This window comes from Bos indicus x Bos taurus, chromosome 9 (genome assembly GCF_003369695.1).
Source record: "Bos indicus x Bos taurus breed Angus x Brahman F1 hybrid chromosome 9, Bos_hybrid_MaternalHap_v2.0, whole genome shotgun sequence".
In the NCBI taxonomy this organism is placed as follows: Eukaryota; Metazoa; Chordata; class Mammalia; order Artiodactyla; family Bovidae; genus Bos; species Bos indicus x Bos taurus.
This window is the reverse complement of record NC_040084.1, coordinates 101,576,852-101,594,707: the sequence shown is the minus strand read 5'-3', so window position 1 is coordinate 101,594,707 and position 17,856 is coordinate 101,576,852. Positions and strand designations below refer to the sequence as shown.

The 17,856-nt window shown below is 50.5% G+C and overlaps 1 long non-coding RNA gene and 1 other non-coding gene across 2 annotated transcripts in view; one reads left to right on the top strand and one right to left on the bottom strand.

The window, feature by feature from the left end:
- Positions 1-817: 817 nt before the first annotated feature.
- Positions 818-890, bottom strand: TRNAG-CCC. The gene has a single exon. It is a non-coding gene; the product is annotated as a tRNA-Gly (tRNA).
- A 15,366-nt stretch (positions 891-16,256) lies between these two features.
- The window catches only part of LOC113898666, a 62,117-nt gene continuing 60,517 nt past the window's right edge, over positions 16,257-17,856 (top strand). Inside the window, exon 1 of the long non-coding RNA XR_003512707.1 lies at positions 16,257-16,475. This is a non-coding gene — a long non-coding RNA (uncharacterized LOC113898666). The remainder of the gene's footprint in view (positions 16,476-17,856) is intronic.

The window sequence follows — 17,856 nt, the reverse complement described above, 5'->3', positions numbered from 1 at the left end:
ATTCATGTCCATTAAGTCGGTGATGCCATCCAACCATCTCATCCTCTGTCATCCCCTTCTCCTCCCACCTTCAATCTTTCCCAGCATCAGGGTCTTTTCCAATGAGTCAGTTCATTGCATCAGGTGGCCAAAGTATTGGAGTTTCAGCTTTGGCATCAGTCCTTCCAAAGAACAGCCAGGACTGATTTCCTTTAGGATGGACTGGTTGGATCTCCTTGTAGTCCAAGGGACTCTCAAGAGTCTTCTCCAACACCACAGTTCAAAAGCATCAATTCTTCTGCGCTCAGCTTTATGGTCCAACTCTCACATCCATACATGACTACTGGAAAAACTGTAGTCTTGACTAGATGGACTTTTGTTGGCAAAGTAATGTCTCTGCTTTTTAACACGCTGTCTAGGTTGGTCATAGCTTTTCTTCCAAAGAGCAAACGTCTTTTAATTTCATGGCTGCAGTCACCATCTGCAGTGATTTTGGAGCCCAAGAAAATAAAGTCTGTCACTGTTTCCATTGTTTCCCCATCTATTTGCCATGAAGCAATCGGATCGAATGCCATGATCTTGGTTTTCTGAATGTTGAGTTGTAAGCCAGCTTTTTCACTCTCCTCTTTCACCTTCATCAAGAGGCTCTTTAGTTCCTCTTCACTGTCTGCCGTAAGGGTGGTGTCACCTGCGTATCTGAGGTGGTTGGTATTTCTCCTGGCATCTTGAGCTGCACCAGGTCCTACTTGCAGCACACGGGGGCTTCTATCTTCGATGCAGCGGGCGCCATGTTTCAGTTGCAGCATGGGAGCCCTCGGCTGTGTCACGTGGGATCTAGTTCCCTGACCAGGGATCGAACCTGGGCCCCCTCCATTGGGAGTGCAGAGTGTTAGCCACTGGACCACCAGGGAAGTCCCTCACAAAGCTGCTTCTGAAGTTTGCTGGCTTCGTGCCTCAGGCTGATCACCAGAGCCCCAAGCCCTGAGTTCCAGGATCTGGGACCTTCCCTGAAGTATGTGGTCAGTGCAGCTTGTGCCTCCAAAACATTTACTTTGTGCCAATGAGAGACAAATAATAAAAAAAAAAAAACTAAAAAAGATTAAAGAAAAATAGATTTGATGGTAAGATGGGAGAGGATACAGGCTGTGAAAAAAATGGAGGGCAGGTTAAAGGATATCTGGGGTGCTGGGGAGGGCGGCCTGCGGGCCTCTGGGTGCGACCACCCTGGAGAAGAGCAGGTGCCAAGGCCCTGGGGTGTGTGTGGTGAGCAGGGCACAGTGAGGACCCCTGGGTGCTGGGAGAGTGGGGACGCGGGGGGCTCAGGGGCGGGGCGGGGGTTCCGAGCCTATGAGCCAGAAGAGAGCGGGATGTGGGGGACAGGGGCACAGGGGTCCCGCGCCTACGGGCCAGAAGAGAGCGGGGACACGGGGAGGGGCAGGGACGCGGCGGGCAGGGGCAGGGCTGGGGTCCCGGGCCTACAGGCCAGAAGGACCGTGGCTTTTACTTGGGGTCCGAGGAGGCGCCACCACAGGGTTTTAGCAGAGAGTGGCCTCGACCGAGGGCAAGCTCACAGGTGGTTCTCAAACTTTGGAATCCAGCTAATGCTGCCACATGTCTGCCGCTTGCTGTTAGGGCGTCCTCAGGGGTGTCTGTGTTGCGGTTCCCTGGAACACAGCACACCGAGGGCTGGAGTGTGTCTGGAACGCCCTCAGCTCCTAACACAAGGTGGTGTTTTTACATTTTGCTCACACCACTCAGCCTGCGGGATCTTAGTTCCCCAAGCTGGGGCTGAACCCAGTGGAAAGTGTGGAGTCCTCACCACTGGACCCCACGCAGGTCCCTGGGGCACCTTTGTGAGGCTGTGGAGACACCACATCTTTTGGGGGTCCAGGGGGCGCCCCAGGCCACACAGCTCCCATTTATAAACGGTCCGGGCCGGTGGGTGCTGGGACCCAGACCCAGGCTCCGGCAGGCCTCGGAGGAGGAAGAGGACCCACAGAGGAGCAGTGCGCCCTCAGTGAGGGGGGACTCGGGTCCCCTCGGAAAAGGTGCTGAAGGCCTCCCGCAGGGACCGGAAACAGGGCCTGGGAGCACGTGAGTAGTCAGGGTGGGCCGTCCTGGTGGGGGGCCTAGGCCAGGAGAAACGGTGTCCTAAGAAAAGGGGACCCTGGACACGGGTGTGGGGGGTGGGAAGGTGCTGTGAGCTCGGGGCAGAGACTGGGACGCGCCTCCCGCGGCCCCCCAAGACGTCCGCAGCCCCGAGGGCCGGATGGATCCCCCTCAGTGAATCCCCCTCGGCCCTGGGGTCAGACTTCCGGGGTCCACACCGGCCAGAGGAGCCGCGTCCCTGGTTCTCCGCCACGTCTGTGCCGCCCCGGGTGCAGGCTCTCTCTAGCGGACGTGGGCGGCCTCCTCGGGGGTCTGTGTGCGTTTGCTGGGGAATCACACAAAACCTCGGACCCCCGCCCCGGCAACCTCGTACACAAACGGCCCAGCTCTGCACCGTATGCGGAACGCTGTCCCCGGGGTCTCCTCCCCCCCCCCGGCCCCCGGCGCGCCCCGTCCCTGCACAATGGGGGCCCCTCCTGCCCGGCCTCCATCCACCTGGCGTCACCGCGGTCCCGTCGCTGCCCCATGGCCACGCTCAGCCTGGCCCGGGCACTGTCCGCCCCGTCAGGCCCACTCGGTGCCCCTGGAGCGCCCGGAGGGCCGTGGTCTAGTACCTTCGCCCAGACGGAGCCCATTCCGTGCTCACCCCGCCCCCGGTGCCCTCGCCCCCCTCGCTGTGCCCGCCCCCCGCCCCCCCCCCTGCACCCTGAGTTGCGCAGATCATCGCCCAGTCTATCTCCCCGCTGGTTCCATGGGAGGGAAGCCTTTATCTGTGTGCTTCGTCTTGATCCCCAGTGTCTCCCAAAAGCCCCGAACAGTGTCTGCCGCGGAGGGGGCGTTTAAGCCGTGTCTTCAGAGGAATTGAGCAACTGCACGACTAGAAAGCACTTAGTGTTTGAGGGCTTCCCTGGTGGCACAGACCTAAAGCATCTGCCTACAATGCTGGAGACCCAGGTTCGATCCCTGGGTTGGGAAGATCCCCTGGAGGAGGAAATGGCAACCCACTCCAGTACTCTTGCCTGGAAAATCCCATGGATGGAGGAGCCTGGTAGGCTACAGTAAAGAGTCAGACATGACTGAGCAACTTCACTTTTCACTTTCAGTGTTTCTCTGAAATGTGCTTATAGCTGATGGGACAGCATTGGCTGAGGCTGAACGACTTCTCTGTATCTACCAGTAAGCAGTCTGTGCAAAGACAAAGGCTGGACCTGGAAATTGTGGGCTTCCTCCACCTCTGGCCCCTGCCCTACCCCCACCTCGGCCCAGAGGCTTCACCCTGTGGAGCTTTCTAGGCGTCCCTCTGGCCCCTGCAAGGAGATCCAACCAGTCCATCCCAAAGGAGGTCCTGGATATTCATTGGAAGGACTGATGCTGAAGCGGAAACTCCAATACATTGGAAAAGATCCTGATGCTGGGAAAGATTGAGGGCAGGAGGAGAAGGGGACGACAGAGGATGAGATGGCTGGATGGCATCACTGACTCAATGGATATGAGTTTGAGTCAACTCCAGGAGTCGGTGATGGACAGGGAGGCCTGGCGTGTTGTGGTTCATGGGATCGCAAAGAGTTGGACACGACTGAGCGACTGAACTGAACAGAACTGACTGAACTGGCCCCTGCTTGCAAGAGCATAAGAATGTCCTCATCTCCTCATCCCACTGCAGAGGAAGCTCCATGCTGCATCCCCCTTTCACCCGAGAATCAAATGGATGCTGAGAGCAGTGAGTTTCCGAGCCTGGGCCTGGGGGTGGAGGGGTGGGGGAGCAACACCCTGGGGAAGCAGAGCCCCAAGGCCCTCCAGACCTGCTGAGTCAGCGCCTGGAGGGGCGCTTGAGGTGGGGCGCTGGGGGCCACACACTGTGGGCCGAAGCTCCAGGTGACTCTGGGGGGTCCTCGCTGCCCGTGAGCAGAGCTGAGTAAACAGTAGCACCTGAGGACTTTGAAGAGGATGCTCACAGCTCCAGAGAGGGCCTTGAAGTGGAGACTGAAAAAGCGCTTTGCTCTCCGCCCAACTGGAGGTCAGACCCGGATCCATTCCCAAGCACCGGGGTCCCCCACCTCCCCCAACACCGCCACCCACCCACCACCCCCAACACCGCCACCCACCCACCCCCCCCCCCCACTGCGACGGGGCACCTTGATGGGATTAAAAAAATACACCCAAGCGCTTTCTGTTGACAATACTTTGTGCCAAATACCACTGTCCTCGCAGGAGGCTCATTTGCATTCTATTAATATGTGCATAAAATGTTGTCTGGTCTGAGCCCAAATACACAGACTGGGGAATCAAAGGGAACCTCTTCCCACCTTTTGCCGGCTTCCTCCCGAACAGTTATTTGTTCTAAAACAACTTCCTCAGCGAATTTCCTTTCTAAAGGAAACTCCTCTCCATTTTAAAGGAAAATTACCCCTTATTCCCCGCTCCTTAACCGATTTCTGACAGGGGGCCCTAATGAGGGTGGGAGATTGCAGCTGGCATTTTTCCTGCCCTCCTTTTTAAAGCTGTGGGTGAGGCTCTTGAGAAAATATTCCGAGGAAATTTAGTGACTACAAAGGACTTGCCTTCTGTGTGGAATTTATACGAACACCTAACTAATGCTTTTATTTTGGGGCGGGGCAAACAATTACTGAGGTGCCATAGACTTTGAACCAGGTCCTATGAGGGAATTATAAAAAGAGATCTAGTTTATAGACATTAAAGAATAGGTTTCCTGCTCAAAATAGCATGCTGTCGCTAAAGTAGATTAAAAATGGTAGAGAGTAAAAATAGGGGAAAAAACCAGTTTTTAATGAAACGTTTAAAAATATTTAATAATGTTCAGCAAATACTCTTGGTAAATTTTGCATGCTTCGAAGAAGTTAAAATAGGCTTTTTGGGGGGACAAAAACTTTCTGTCTCTGAGACTGAATTCATTGAAGATCTTAAGGGCTTTAGTGGACTTATTTAGTTATCTCATTTTTCTTATAACCAAGGATGTGAAACTCTTGAAGTTTGAACAGTTGCAGAGTTAAATGGAGCTTGGAAATCCTCTGGTCCACTTTCCTGGTGGGAGAGACCCTGAGGGGCCAGGGCAGCCTCCCTCCCCAGGCTCTGTCCTGGCTCGGTGTCTGTCTGATCCAGATGCTTCAGAAGTCTTTCTGTTTCTGCTACTATATTTAACCAATTTTAATTAAGTCTTCTGGTTTCCCTTGTGGCTCAGCTGGTAAAGAATCCGCCTGCAATTCGGGAGACCTGGGTTCGATCCCTGGGTTGGGAAGATCCCCTGGACAAGGGAACGGCTCCCCACTCCAGTACTCTGGCCTGGAGAATTCCATGGACTGTAGAGTCCATGAGCTCACAAAGAGTCACGAGTGAGCCAGTTTCACTTTCACTTTTCGGGTTAGAAGTGAATGCAATGCACATTATTTACCTGCAGTTCACCAGGATTTGAGAGACACGGTGCTGCCCAGCTTGGCATCAGTTGCACGAAGGCTCAACCCCATGAAAGTGCCTGCACTTATTCATAAAACAGGCCCTTGGACTCTGGAAGTCTGTGTTAGCTGGACTCTGGAGGGCGGATCTGAATGGCAGTGCTCCGAGTTCTAGGCCTTTGGTCCTGCTTCCCTGCTTTGTAAGTGGGACGACGTGTTGGGGCAGGCCTGGAGGGGGGACTGGATGGTGTCTGGGCTCACTCGCCCCGCTTTCAGACGCTGTCTTCTCGTGGGTTACGACCTGGTAGCACGATTTTCCTTAGGTCATATCATGCTTCCCCGGTTTTCATGGACTTTCCTCAGGCCCAGGAACTAAGAACTTCAGTCTCTGAAGGCCAAAAAGTCTGCTCTAAGACAGGTTTTTATAACTGACCTTTGAGAGATTGGACAGATTTTATACAGTTCTGTTTGTAAGAAACATGGAGTGAGTTTCCAACTTAGAAAACGACTCCCCACGGCCTCGTGTGTGTATTTAAGATGTGATTTCTATCTTACCTCAAATGTCCATCCTGTGGCTCTTTGGCACAAGGACTCACATCTGCAACACAAAGCTAATTGAGAGGGATGCGGTATCCTGTGGCCTTCCCAGGCAGCTCAGCTGGTAAAGAACCTGCCTGCAATGCAGGAGATGGAAGAGACGTGGGTTCGATCCCGACTAAGGGTTGAACTTGCTCGCCCTGTATTGGAAGACAAAGCCTTAAGCGCTGGACCGCCAGGGAAGTCCCCTAAGTGGCTAAACCCGAACTTACTTTTCCTTTTCCACGGCTTCCATCTTCCCCTTCATTGGAAGGGTCTAGACTCCCACATTCAACTAAATTAATAGATACTGACGTCAGGCAGGCTGTTGCAGTAGAATCAGCAGGAACCAGGCTGCACCTAACCATCCGACCTCCCCACCCTCCCCCAGCACCCTGACCTGTAGATTCTCTTACTGTGTTTCAAGAGGCGTCTGCAGGGAAGGGTTTCCTGGGCGCCACCAGCTTCTCCGGGGAAATTCAGTGCCCATTTTTTTCTTTTCATGTAGCTGCGAGCACAGGTGCCTCTAGTTTGCCGTGAGCACAGCGTCTGGCATGGCATTTGCTGTGGAGCACATCCTGAAGGAAAGAGCTGGACAAGGGCAGGGCAAGACATCTTAGGGCAAGCTGGCCATAGGCGCCAGCCCACCGGTCACTCCACACACGATGTGGTGTGGCGAGGGCTTTGAAGCCCCATTTACCCTACGTGGGGTAGAAAATCCTATTTAATTGTTCAAACGAACGTACTCATGATTTTCGGGCTTCCCTGATGGCTTAGTAAAGTATCTGTCTGCAATGCAGGAGACACAGGAGATGTGAGTTCTATCCCTAGGTTAGGAAGAGCCTCTGGAAAAAGAAATGGCAACCCACTCCAGTATTCTTGCCTGGGAAATCCCATGGACAGAGGAGCCTGGCAGACTGCAGTTCACAGGGCCACAAAGAGTCAGACACGACTGAGCAAGCAAGCACACACACACATTCACGATTTGGACCAACAGATTTGTCTTTCATATGTAATAGATGAAACAAAGAATGGCTGACCCGTGAAATGAACGCTTGGTAGTTATTAAAATGAAATATTTTAAAACCAGTGCATATACTGACCATTTATTTATAAATTAATAGATACTTGTGTAATATCTTTTGAAACATTGAACTTTAATCCTTAAAAAAGAAAAAGATACCGGGCTTCCCCGGTGCCTCAGCGGTAAAGAATCTGCAAGCCAGAGCAATGCAGGAGCCACAGGAGACCTGGGTTCAGTCCCTGGGTCAGGAAGATCCCCTGGAGGAGGGGATGGCAACCCACTCCAGTGTTCTTGCCTGGAGAATCCCATGGACAGAGGAGCCTGGTGGGCTGCAGTCCATGGGGCCACAGAGAGTCAGACACGACTGAGTGACTGGGTCATGCCCACATGCCCCAGCCCAGTTCCACAGAAGAGGAAGTTTCCCAGTTTCCCGGTCCCAATTCCCAGAAAAGAAGAACGTGCTATACACTTGCCCTCCCAGAGGGTCAGTGCTTACCAAGATAAAATCGTTCACTTAAATAATTTTAATATAATAAATGTGAATAATTTAGTAGGAACTGAGATTTATGGGAAAGTGCTAGCATTTGGCAGATTCTGATGGGGTAGAAAGATCGAATTCATTATTTTCAGCAGTGTGCAGGTGGGCATTGTTCTATTAATTGTACATGAAGACATTAATAGAGAAAATCAATAAAAATATACATATCAGTTCAATTCAGTCACTCAGTCATGTCCGACTCTTTGCGACCCCATGAATTGCAGCACGCCAGGCCTCCCTGTCCATCACCAACTCCCGGAGTTCACCCAAACTCATGTCCATCGAGTCGGTGATGCCATCCAGCCATCTCATCCTCTGTCATCCCCTTCTCCTCCTGCCCCCAATCCCTCCCAGCATCAGAGTCTTTTCCAATGAGTCATCTCTTCACATGAGGTGGCCAAAGTATTGGAGTTTCAGCTTTAGCATCATTCCTTCCAAAGAAATCCCAGGGTTGATCTCCTTCAGAATGGACTGGTTGGATCTCCTTGCAGTCCGAGGGACTCTCAAGAGTCTTCTCCAACACCACAGTTCAAAAGCATCAATTCTTCTGTGCTCAGCTTTCTTCACAGTCCAACTCTCACATCCATACATGACTACTGGAAAAAACAGCCTTGACTAGACGGACCTTTGTTGGCAAAGTAATGTCTCTGCTTTTGAATAGCCTATCTAGGTTGGTCATAACTTTCCTTCCAAGGAGTAAGCGTCTTTTAATTTCATGGCTGCAATCACCATCTGCAGTGTGATTTTGGAGCCCAGAAAAATAAAGTCTGACACTGTTTCCACTGTTTCCCCATCTATTTCCCATGAAGTGATGAGACCGGATGCCATGATCTTCGTTTTCTGAATGTTGAGCTTTAAGCCAACTTTTTCACTCTCCACTTTCACTTTCATCAAGAGACTTTTTAGTTCCTCTTCACTTTCTGCCATAAGGGTGGTGTCATCTGCATATCTGAGGTTATTGATCCCAGCAATCTTGATTCCAGCTTGTGCTTCTTCCAGCCCAGCGTTTCTCATGATGCACTCTGCATATCAGTAGTGGGAAAAAAAGTATTATAAGTATATTATTTCTGGTAGCAGAAATAATTGGTTTTCAAAATAGCAGAAAATTCTGTTTCTTTTTGCTACTTTGCATACATTATTAGGTGCATACAATTGTTGGTTTTACACAACACTGAAGTAACTGATTTTTTAAGTCATAGTGATGCTTTTGTGTCAGGGAATCTAGCACACTGTTTCCTATGACCTTGAACTCAGTGAAAACCAACCGTGACAAACTACATTATACCCCAGAGAGAGAGTAAGCAGAATTAAATTGAGACAATTCATTTCAACATGTTAACATTATTTTCACTGCTCTCAGCAGAACGCTTTCTGCTGTGTCTTAATGAGATTCAATCTGCCTTTATTATTTAGCACAAATGAGTGCCTGAGATGTGTACAATGTGTGTGTGTGTGCGAATACACGTGTGTGTCTTTTAAAATCACACACAGAGATTGTGTTGACACAGAGACAGGTCAGGATCAACCCTCTCTATGTCATCACTGATGCATTCCTGCAACTCTGTGATCTCTTTCCCATACAGGATTAACTCTCCAGCACCCTGAGCCTTTCTGAACTTTACTGATTACAGGAAACAAGCTAAATGACCTTAAAAAATCAAAATACATGTCACAGACTCCACGCACTGTGTAAATTGATATTGACAAAATTGATAAAAACATAATAGCAGCAAGCAGTTCTTCAGGCCAGCCTACCTTAAGTGCTTTGTATGTATCAACTAACTCGATTCTCACAAAAACCATGTCAGCTGGACACTTTATTTTCAAATCCATTTTGGAGATGAGAAAAATTGAGGTGCAGCGAAATGAAATCATTTGTTAAAGTGCCATAGTTTTCCAGTGGTGGAACTGGGATTTGAGCCCAGGTGGGGTGCTCTGGATTCTAAACACTGTTTTAGCTGACCATCCAGCCTTTCAAACAGCCGTATGTATAAAGGCTTCACGAAAGCGCTTGCATTTCCTCGGTTGTCGTTCAGTTTCTGAGTTATGTCCGACTCTGCGACCCCATAAACTGCAGCACGCCAGGCTTCCCTGACTTTCACTGTCTCCCCAAGCTTGCTCAAACTCATGTCCATTGAGTCGGTGATGCCATCCAACTATCTCATCCTCTGCTGCCCCCTTCTCCTCCTGCCCTCAGTCTTTGCCAGCGTCAGGGTCGTTTCCAATGAGTCAGCTGTTTGCATCAGGTGGCCAGAGTATTGCAGCTTCAGCGTCAGTAAAAAATCAAAATAGCAAACAGCACTACCAGGCCCTCTCTGTGAACTCCAGGTTTCCCCGGTTATCATGAGAGGCACGGGGCACAGCCCGGGAGGACCGACAGGGCTTGGGGTCAGCAAGAGATCTGCCTCTAGGTCAGTTTTCCCACCTATGAAATGAAATGACCACTTTGCAAGGTTGCATGGCTTCATGTTTGTTAAGGAGACCCAGAGCACCGATCAGAGCCTGACTTCTTAGAATAGATAGGTTCAACACACAACTGTGAAATTAGGTAACAAAAGCAGAAGGCACCAGACTGCCTGGAAGGTGCTTGGAAGGTGCTCAGGACTAGAAGTCACTTTGATTATTCTTAGAAATACAAGAGATGCAGAACATGTGAAGAGTTTCTGATTTCATCCTATACGTTTATTTTTGTAAAATTAACTATAATAATGCATAGTGGGGGGAAAAAGCCAGGAAAGTAGCTGATGCTTTTTTTTTTTTTAATGAACAAAATGTTTAAAACTTTATTTTAAAATCCTATTACCTAGGCAATCTGACAGTCCAGCTCATCTCAATTCCCTAAGTTTCTGGATGGCTGAGGTTTTACTACTTCGACTTCTGGAGTAGAAAAGGGGCTGATCAATGGCTGTTTTTAATTTGTACCTATTGCCTGAAGGCAATCTGGCTTATGGTGAAGACACACAAACATAAAATTATACCTTTTTAAAAAAAATCAAACCCAATTGAGCGCTCAGGACATAGCATGAAACCATAGCTCATTCCACAGATGTTTGCATCCTTGGCACAAGCAGTTGGAACACACGCGCGTGACAGCACGCCCCACACCGCCGTCCCCAGGAGAGGCCCTCTTGTAGGCACCGATCAGCTCAGTTGTCTTCACAACGCTGTGGGTGTGGGCTTCCCCTGTCTCTTCCCATCTTTAGATGAGAAAAGGGGGCGTACACGTATGTCCCAGAAACCCAGCTACAAGGCGCAGAGCTGGAGCTGGGCTCCGGCAGTTCGGGGAGAGAGGCCACGGTCTCCCCAGGAATTCAGCCCAGGAGGGGCCAGAGGTACAAGAGCAGAGGGGGGCCTCAACTAGAGACGTGCAAACGAGCTTTGGGCATACTGAAGACCCCACAAGACCAGCCGTCGATGGAGCTCCAGCCACATTGCTCTCCGACTGATACAGAACAGAGTTTAAGAACCGTTCGGGAGGAAGCAGCTGCATGTGTTCTTTGGTTCAGCAAATTAGCTCCCTGGGGCTATGGAGGGCGTGACCACAAAGTGGTGGTGGGCGCAGGAGTTCAGTCCCTTGCAGTTCTGGAGTGCGGAAGTGTGAGCGCACGGCATCAGCCTCTCCCGATGACTAACGTGCTAAAATTAAGACGTGACGATTGGGAGAAAAAGCCAAGGATGTGACTACAGTGTTTGGAGGGGGCAACAGAAAGACATCGAGGTCAGGGATTCCAGTCACACTAGGACCTTTTCAAGGGACTCAGGGGGAGCCTCAGAGCCAATCAGCCAATCTGGGGCCTCTGAGGAGCTTCAAGGCCTCCATCCAGGGTCATCTCAGCAGGATCCAGACAGAGATCATCTCAAAAACATCTATGAGCGAGGTCTTCTTTTCATGCAGTGAGTCTCACTGAAGTCCGTGGGAGACACACAACGTTTCTGAGCAAACTACTTCTGCAAAAACACTGCCCACTTGGGCAGAAAGGAATGGAGAGAGTACAGCCCCCGGATTCCACTGTCAGGAGGCAGGCTGAGACCATGCAGCTGCAAACAAGCGCCATACCTTTCACTTCAAAGCAGAGACTCAGAAGGTGGAGCCAACAGCCGATGGTGAAGCCATGAGGATTATCCCCAGCGTGCTGCCTGTGGGCCCACTCAGTCGCTCAGTTGTGTCTGACTCTGTGCGACCCTGTAGACTGTAGCCCATGGGTTCCTCTGTCTATGGGATTCTCCAGGTAAAAGTACTGGAGTGGGTTGCCATGCCTTCCTCCAGAGGATCTTCCTGACCCAGGGATCGAACCTGAGTCTCTTACATCTCCTGCACTGGCAGGCAGGCTCTTTACCACTAGCGCCGCCTGGGAAGGCCCGATTTTCCCCAGACTTGAAGCCTCACTGGGGAACTTCCAAGCTCACCGTGTGGCTTCAGGATTCCTACAGCACAGAGACCCCTCTTCACCTCCTTTCTCTCTTCTTGTGAAATGAGCAGCCCATAGCCCTCTCCTGCTGCCTGTGCCACCATGGTTTTCGGCTGGGCTGGGGACAGATGATTTTCTGTCTGGCTTCTCAGGTCCCTCATAGCTCAGCTGGTAAAGAATCTGCCTGCAATGCAGCAGACCCCGGTTCGATTTCTGGGTCAGGAAGATCCCCTGGAGAAGGTATAGGCTACCCACTCCAAGATTCTTGGGCTTCCCTGGAGGCTCAGGTTGTAAAAATATCCACCTGCAATGTGGGAGACCTGGGTTGATCCCTGGGTTGGGAAGATCCCCTGGAGAAGGGAAAGGCTGCCCACTCCAGGATTCTGGCTTGGAGAGTCTGTATAGTCTGTGGGGTCACAAAGAGTCGAACACGACTGAGCGACCTTCACTTCTCAGGTCCATGGATGGGCAGAAACTGAACTTGATTAGACCCAGGAGCCTCCTCTGACCTTTTTCTAATTCCAGTGAGAAGCTGATGAACTTTGAGTTTGCGCTATGAGAGATAAGAATCTTGGGAGCCCTGGGAGCAGCTGAATGTGTTTGAATAATAAAAGCCAGAGGGTGGATGGTGGCAGACAGACCCACAGTGGCCCAGGGTCCTGCTGCTGCCGCCTTTGTGGAATCCCCTCCCTGACTCACAGAGCAGGACCTGTGACTTGGTTCTAACCCACAGCTTACAGCAATGATGACAAATACCGCTCTCCTGACCATGATACAGACTGCTGGTAAACTCACTTTGCCTCCCTCTGTTGACTCTGAAGATGCTAGTGACCATGAGTCCTGTGACCGAAGGAAACGATACTGTCAACATCCCTGTGAGCAGGGACACACGCTTCCACAGTGAGACCTCCGGATGAGAAGAAGCCTGGCCAGCACCTCGTGAGGCCCGAGGCAGGAGGCTGCGCCGTCCCATCCCTGGACTCTGACCCGCAGAAACTCAGAGATCACAACTGTGTGTTGTTTTAAATTGTTACAGCCATGGTAATTTGTTACACAGCCACAGAGAATTAGTGCATGCAATTTATTCCTTTAACATGAGTAAAGGGTGTGATGCCAATATATAGTAAAAATTTTAATGGATATATGATTATGGCTTTGCTTCATTATTTTCATTAATCTGAGTCTTTAGAATATTTATAGCCCAGTTAATTTATGAAATAAGCATTAAGATTTTAAGACAATTTTGCACAGAGTAGTAATTTCTCTATATTTTTTAGCCCTCAAATTTTAATTGATAATTTTAAAATTATAAAAAAAAAATTTTAATTGATACAGTTTCCTAGGTCAAACTTGGATTTATGGGGTGCAAAAGGATTGTTAATTGTGCTTTGATCTCCTCCTGTTTATCAGATAGTTCTAGGCACTTACCAGACATGATCATATTCTCAAAAAAAAAAAAAAAAAAAAGGAGGGGATGGTCCAGGCTCTATATCTACACACAGAGCTGATTCACTTCCTTGCACCGCAGAAACTAGCACAGCATTGTAAAGCAACTATACCCCAATTAAAGAAAGTTTTTAGATGGTTATAGTCGTAAAGCAAACAAAGAAACAAAAATCCTGAGAGAAAGATATTATCACTAAGTCTAGTTTGCAACTGGAAAAACTGAGGGTTGACGATGTTAAATGACTTGCCCATAAGGGCAGAGCTTGGATTTGAGCCCAAGTTAGATGGACCCCCAAACTCACGTTCTTTGTGTACATTATGTTGGTTATTTTTAAATTGTTACAGAGGTAGAAGATTCTTTTCCCTCAGTGCTGTTCATCTGTTGACTTTAACCAGCACATGTTTTTTAGAGTGATAATCTTTAAGTATTTTAAAATTTTCGAGTAGTGGAAATGTAAGCACTTTCCTTTATTATTTCAGCAACTCTTCCAAATTCATTTTATGAAGCCAGCATTATTTCGACACCAAAGCCAGACAAGGATGCCACAGGAAAGAAAATTACAGGTCAACATACATGCAAAAGTCCTCAACTAAACACTAGCACGGAGGGGGTTCCTTGGTGGCCTAGTGGTTAGGATTCTGGGCTGTCACTAGCGTGGCCTGTGTTCATTCCCTGGGTGGGAAACAGATCCAGCAAGCCACACGACATGGCCAAAGCATGAAAGCACTGGACTGCACTGGTGGTTCAGTGGTTAAGACTCTGCCTTTTGATGCAAGGGGTGTGGGTTCAATTCCAGGTCAGGGAACCAAGGTCCCACGTGCCACCAAGTGTGGCCAATTGAAAAAAAAAATGCTAGCAAGGGAGAGGATGCTTGCAAATCATGTATCTGATAAAGGACTAATATCCAAAATCTATAAAGAACTCATACAATTCAACAACAGGAACCCCAAACAATCCAATTTAAAAATAAGCTGAAGATCTGAATAAACGTTTTTCCAAAGAAGACATACAGATGGCCAGTGGGTTCAGGAAGGGATGCTCAGCATTATTAACCTCCATGGAAATGTATACCACAGCCACAGTGAGATACACCTCACGCCTATTAGAATGATTATTATAAAGGAGACAGGAAATAACAAGTGTTGGTAAAGATGCGGAGGAAAGGGGTCCCTTGTGCACTGTTGGTGGGAATGTGTATTTGTGTGTGCATGAGTGCACACTCAGTCGTGTCTGACTCTTTGCGACCCCCTGGACTGTGGCCCGCCAGGCTCCTCTGTCCATGGGATTCTCCAGTCAAGAACATTGGAGGGGGCTGCCATTTTCTCCTCCAGGGGATCTTCCCGACCCAGGATCGAACCTGTGTCTCCTGTGACCCCGGCATTGGCAGGTGGGTTCTTTACCTGCCATCTGGGAAGCCCCTGTCTATCGGTGCGGTCACTATGAAAAACAGTATGAAGATTCTTCAAAAAAATTGAAAATAAAACTATCATATGATCCAGCAATTCCACTTCTGGGCATTTATTCAAGGAAAACAAGAACAGTAATTTGGAAAGATATATGCACCCACATGTTCATTTAGCATTATTCATAGTAGCCAAGGTATGGAAACAACCTGTTTTCATTGGTGGATGAGTGGATAAAGAAGATGTGCTGTAGTATTATTTAACCATCGAAAGAATGAAAAGTTACCATTTGCGACCTGGATGGACCTCGAGGGGGGCATCATACTAAGTGAGACACAGGAGGACACTGAGTGATCGCTGTTGTATGTGGAACCTGAATACAGATTAGACTCAATCTAAAAAGTAAGACAAACCTCTCAAACCCAAGCCCACAGGCAGGACAGACGGGTAGAGGGTTGGAAGGTGGGAGAAACAGGTGAACTGAGTGGCACATGTATCAAAGATTTGATTCAACTAATTGCTTAATAAGGTGACGAGATGCTAAGATTGATTCAAAAGAGAATTTCAAGGATGAAGACTTAGTCCATGGAATTCTCTAGGCCAGAATACTGGAGTGGGTGGCCTTTTCCTTCTCCAGGGGATCTTCCCAACCCAGGGATCGAACCCAGGTCTCCTGCATTGCAGGCGGATTCTTTACTAGCTGAGCCACAAGGGATTTATGTAGTGGCTGGTAAACAGTGTCTTTCACTGAGAAAGACAACCGGCTGAAAAGAAAGGCACACACGCACACCAACAGAAGACAGAGAATCGCCGTAGTGGGAAATAACCGAGCTACGTACACTGGAATTCCTTTCAGGATTATTTCCTTGAAGTGACTTGTGGTTATCTCTCCTTACCTTTTATCAGTTTTTGTATCTTCATAGGTTTTTATAGATTTCCGATTTTAGACATTCTTTCCTTCCTGTGATGTATGATTAAATATATTCTTTCTTCCTTATGATAAAGGGAATTTATCACGTATAAAGAAAGCATAAGGAAGTAATTCTCAAGTCCTAGGTGATGCCGAGTGACTCCTTGGCTCCCCGAGCTCTAACGCACACTAACCACTTTACCACGTGCTTTAAAAATGCTGAAGATAACAGTCTAAGAGGCAGGTTCTGTTGGAAGCGCCTTTGCATAGCGCTCGAAGTTCCTAAGCCCGTCTGCGTGTGTGGTCTGGGGGCTGAACCCCGGGAGATGAACCCTGTGGGTTCCCAGGACCCGCCCTGGGACCGCGGTGGACGCCGCGGGGGTGTCACCGGGACGCGCCGGGCTGACCGCGGGGTGTCGCTGCTGCAGAGACCCCGCCTGGCCCGCGGGCCGCGCCCGGGAAGGGACCCTGGCTCCCCAAATCAAAGCGAGCTGTAAGGCATCTTTAAAAAGCTCAGACAGAAGCGTTCGACGGAGACCCTCAGTCCTTGCTGGACAAGCCACTGCCACTTGAAGTTTTAAGGAATGGTTGAAGGGCGCACAGAGGAACATTTGGTTATACAAAAGGATTGATTTTTACGAGAAGCTTCAAAAGACGCCCCGGAAAGTGGGTTAGTACTGACATCTCCGTGTCCCTTCACCTGGGGTTGGGGGGGGGAGCCCTCCTGCACCCCCGCCCCTGGGCTGAGCCCTCCACTGGCTCCCGGGAAAACGGGTTAATGTGCGAGATACAGGAATCCCAGTCTCCTTCCCTCTGGCCTCCCCCCGGGGCCTCTTTTGGGGGACGACAGGAATTGAGGCTTCGAACAGCTCGCCTTGAAAGGCCAGGGGAGCGCGGCAGGTGGACGGCCGCCGGCGGGGCTGCAGGCGGCGTGGGGGCCGCGGCCGCCCCCTCGGCGGGAGGCGGGTCCCCGCTGCGCGCTCATTAGCGCCCACTCTGCTTAATGGCTTCCTGGGGCTGGATGTTTACTTGGCGTTTGTTTTCGCCTCGGTTGCCCAGCTACCGAACCCGCACGCTGACCGCGGCTTTTCTTGGCTTCTCTGCAGCGCGCGGCGGGAGTTGCTGGACGTGCGCCCCCGCCTAGGCCTCGGCGCGCACAGGCCCGCGCCCGGCGGGCACCCCGCGCCCGGCTGGCACCCCGCGCTCCGGCGCCTACGGGGGAGGCCCCGGGGCGGGGCTGGGCGCGCGGCCCAGGACCCGGGACCCGCGTTCCCGTCCGGCCTCAAGTGCGCTTCACCGTCAGAATGGCTCAGGAATGGCGGGGGTGGGTCCTCCCTTGGGCAAGCCGCTGCTCTTGGAGCCCCTCTGCCCAGAATCTGGTGGGAGCTGTGCCGGCCCCGTCGGCCCCTCGGGGACACGTGAAATGCTGGGAGCGGACAGTAGGGGAGACCCGAGCCCCAGGGCCTTCACACCCTTTACGCTCCCGGGGGGGCTGCCCCCTGGCCAGAGCAGGGAATCTCATTCCAGACCGCAAGTCATTTTGGGCAGAGTCTTGAGAACAGGCCCCGGCGAATGAAAGCCCTTCCCTCTGGAGGGGGAAGGGTCCTACCTACCTTGGGGGGTAGGGGGGACCGCCCTGGGTACCTGAGGGAGTCCAGGGTGCTGCCTGAAACGACCTCCTGAATGAGGAATTGCTGTAGGAATCCGACTGAAAAACCAGTCAGTGCTCATCCGAGTTACCCTGGCAGCGTCCCCTATCGTCTCCCAATCTCCCAGAGCCCCGGACTTCCTCAGCGTCGTCTTGAATTGAATGGAAAATTCCACCCCAAGCTATTGCTACAGATCCTTGGGGAGATTAGAGGGGTCTTCTGGGGAGGCACTGTTTTAAAGAAGCTATTTCATGTATCTAGCTGCACCTCCTAAGTCAGGCCTTATCAGTTTCTAAGAGATGAATGATATTTAAAAGCGGTTAGACTCCCGGTGCCTGTTTTCTGTAAGCCTGGCAGACGCGTCTTTTATCACAAGCAGCATATTCCTATGTGACGATTGGT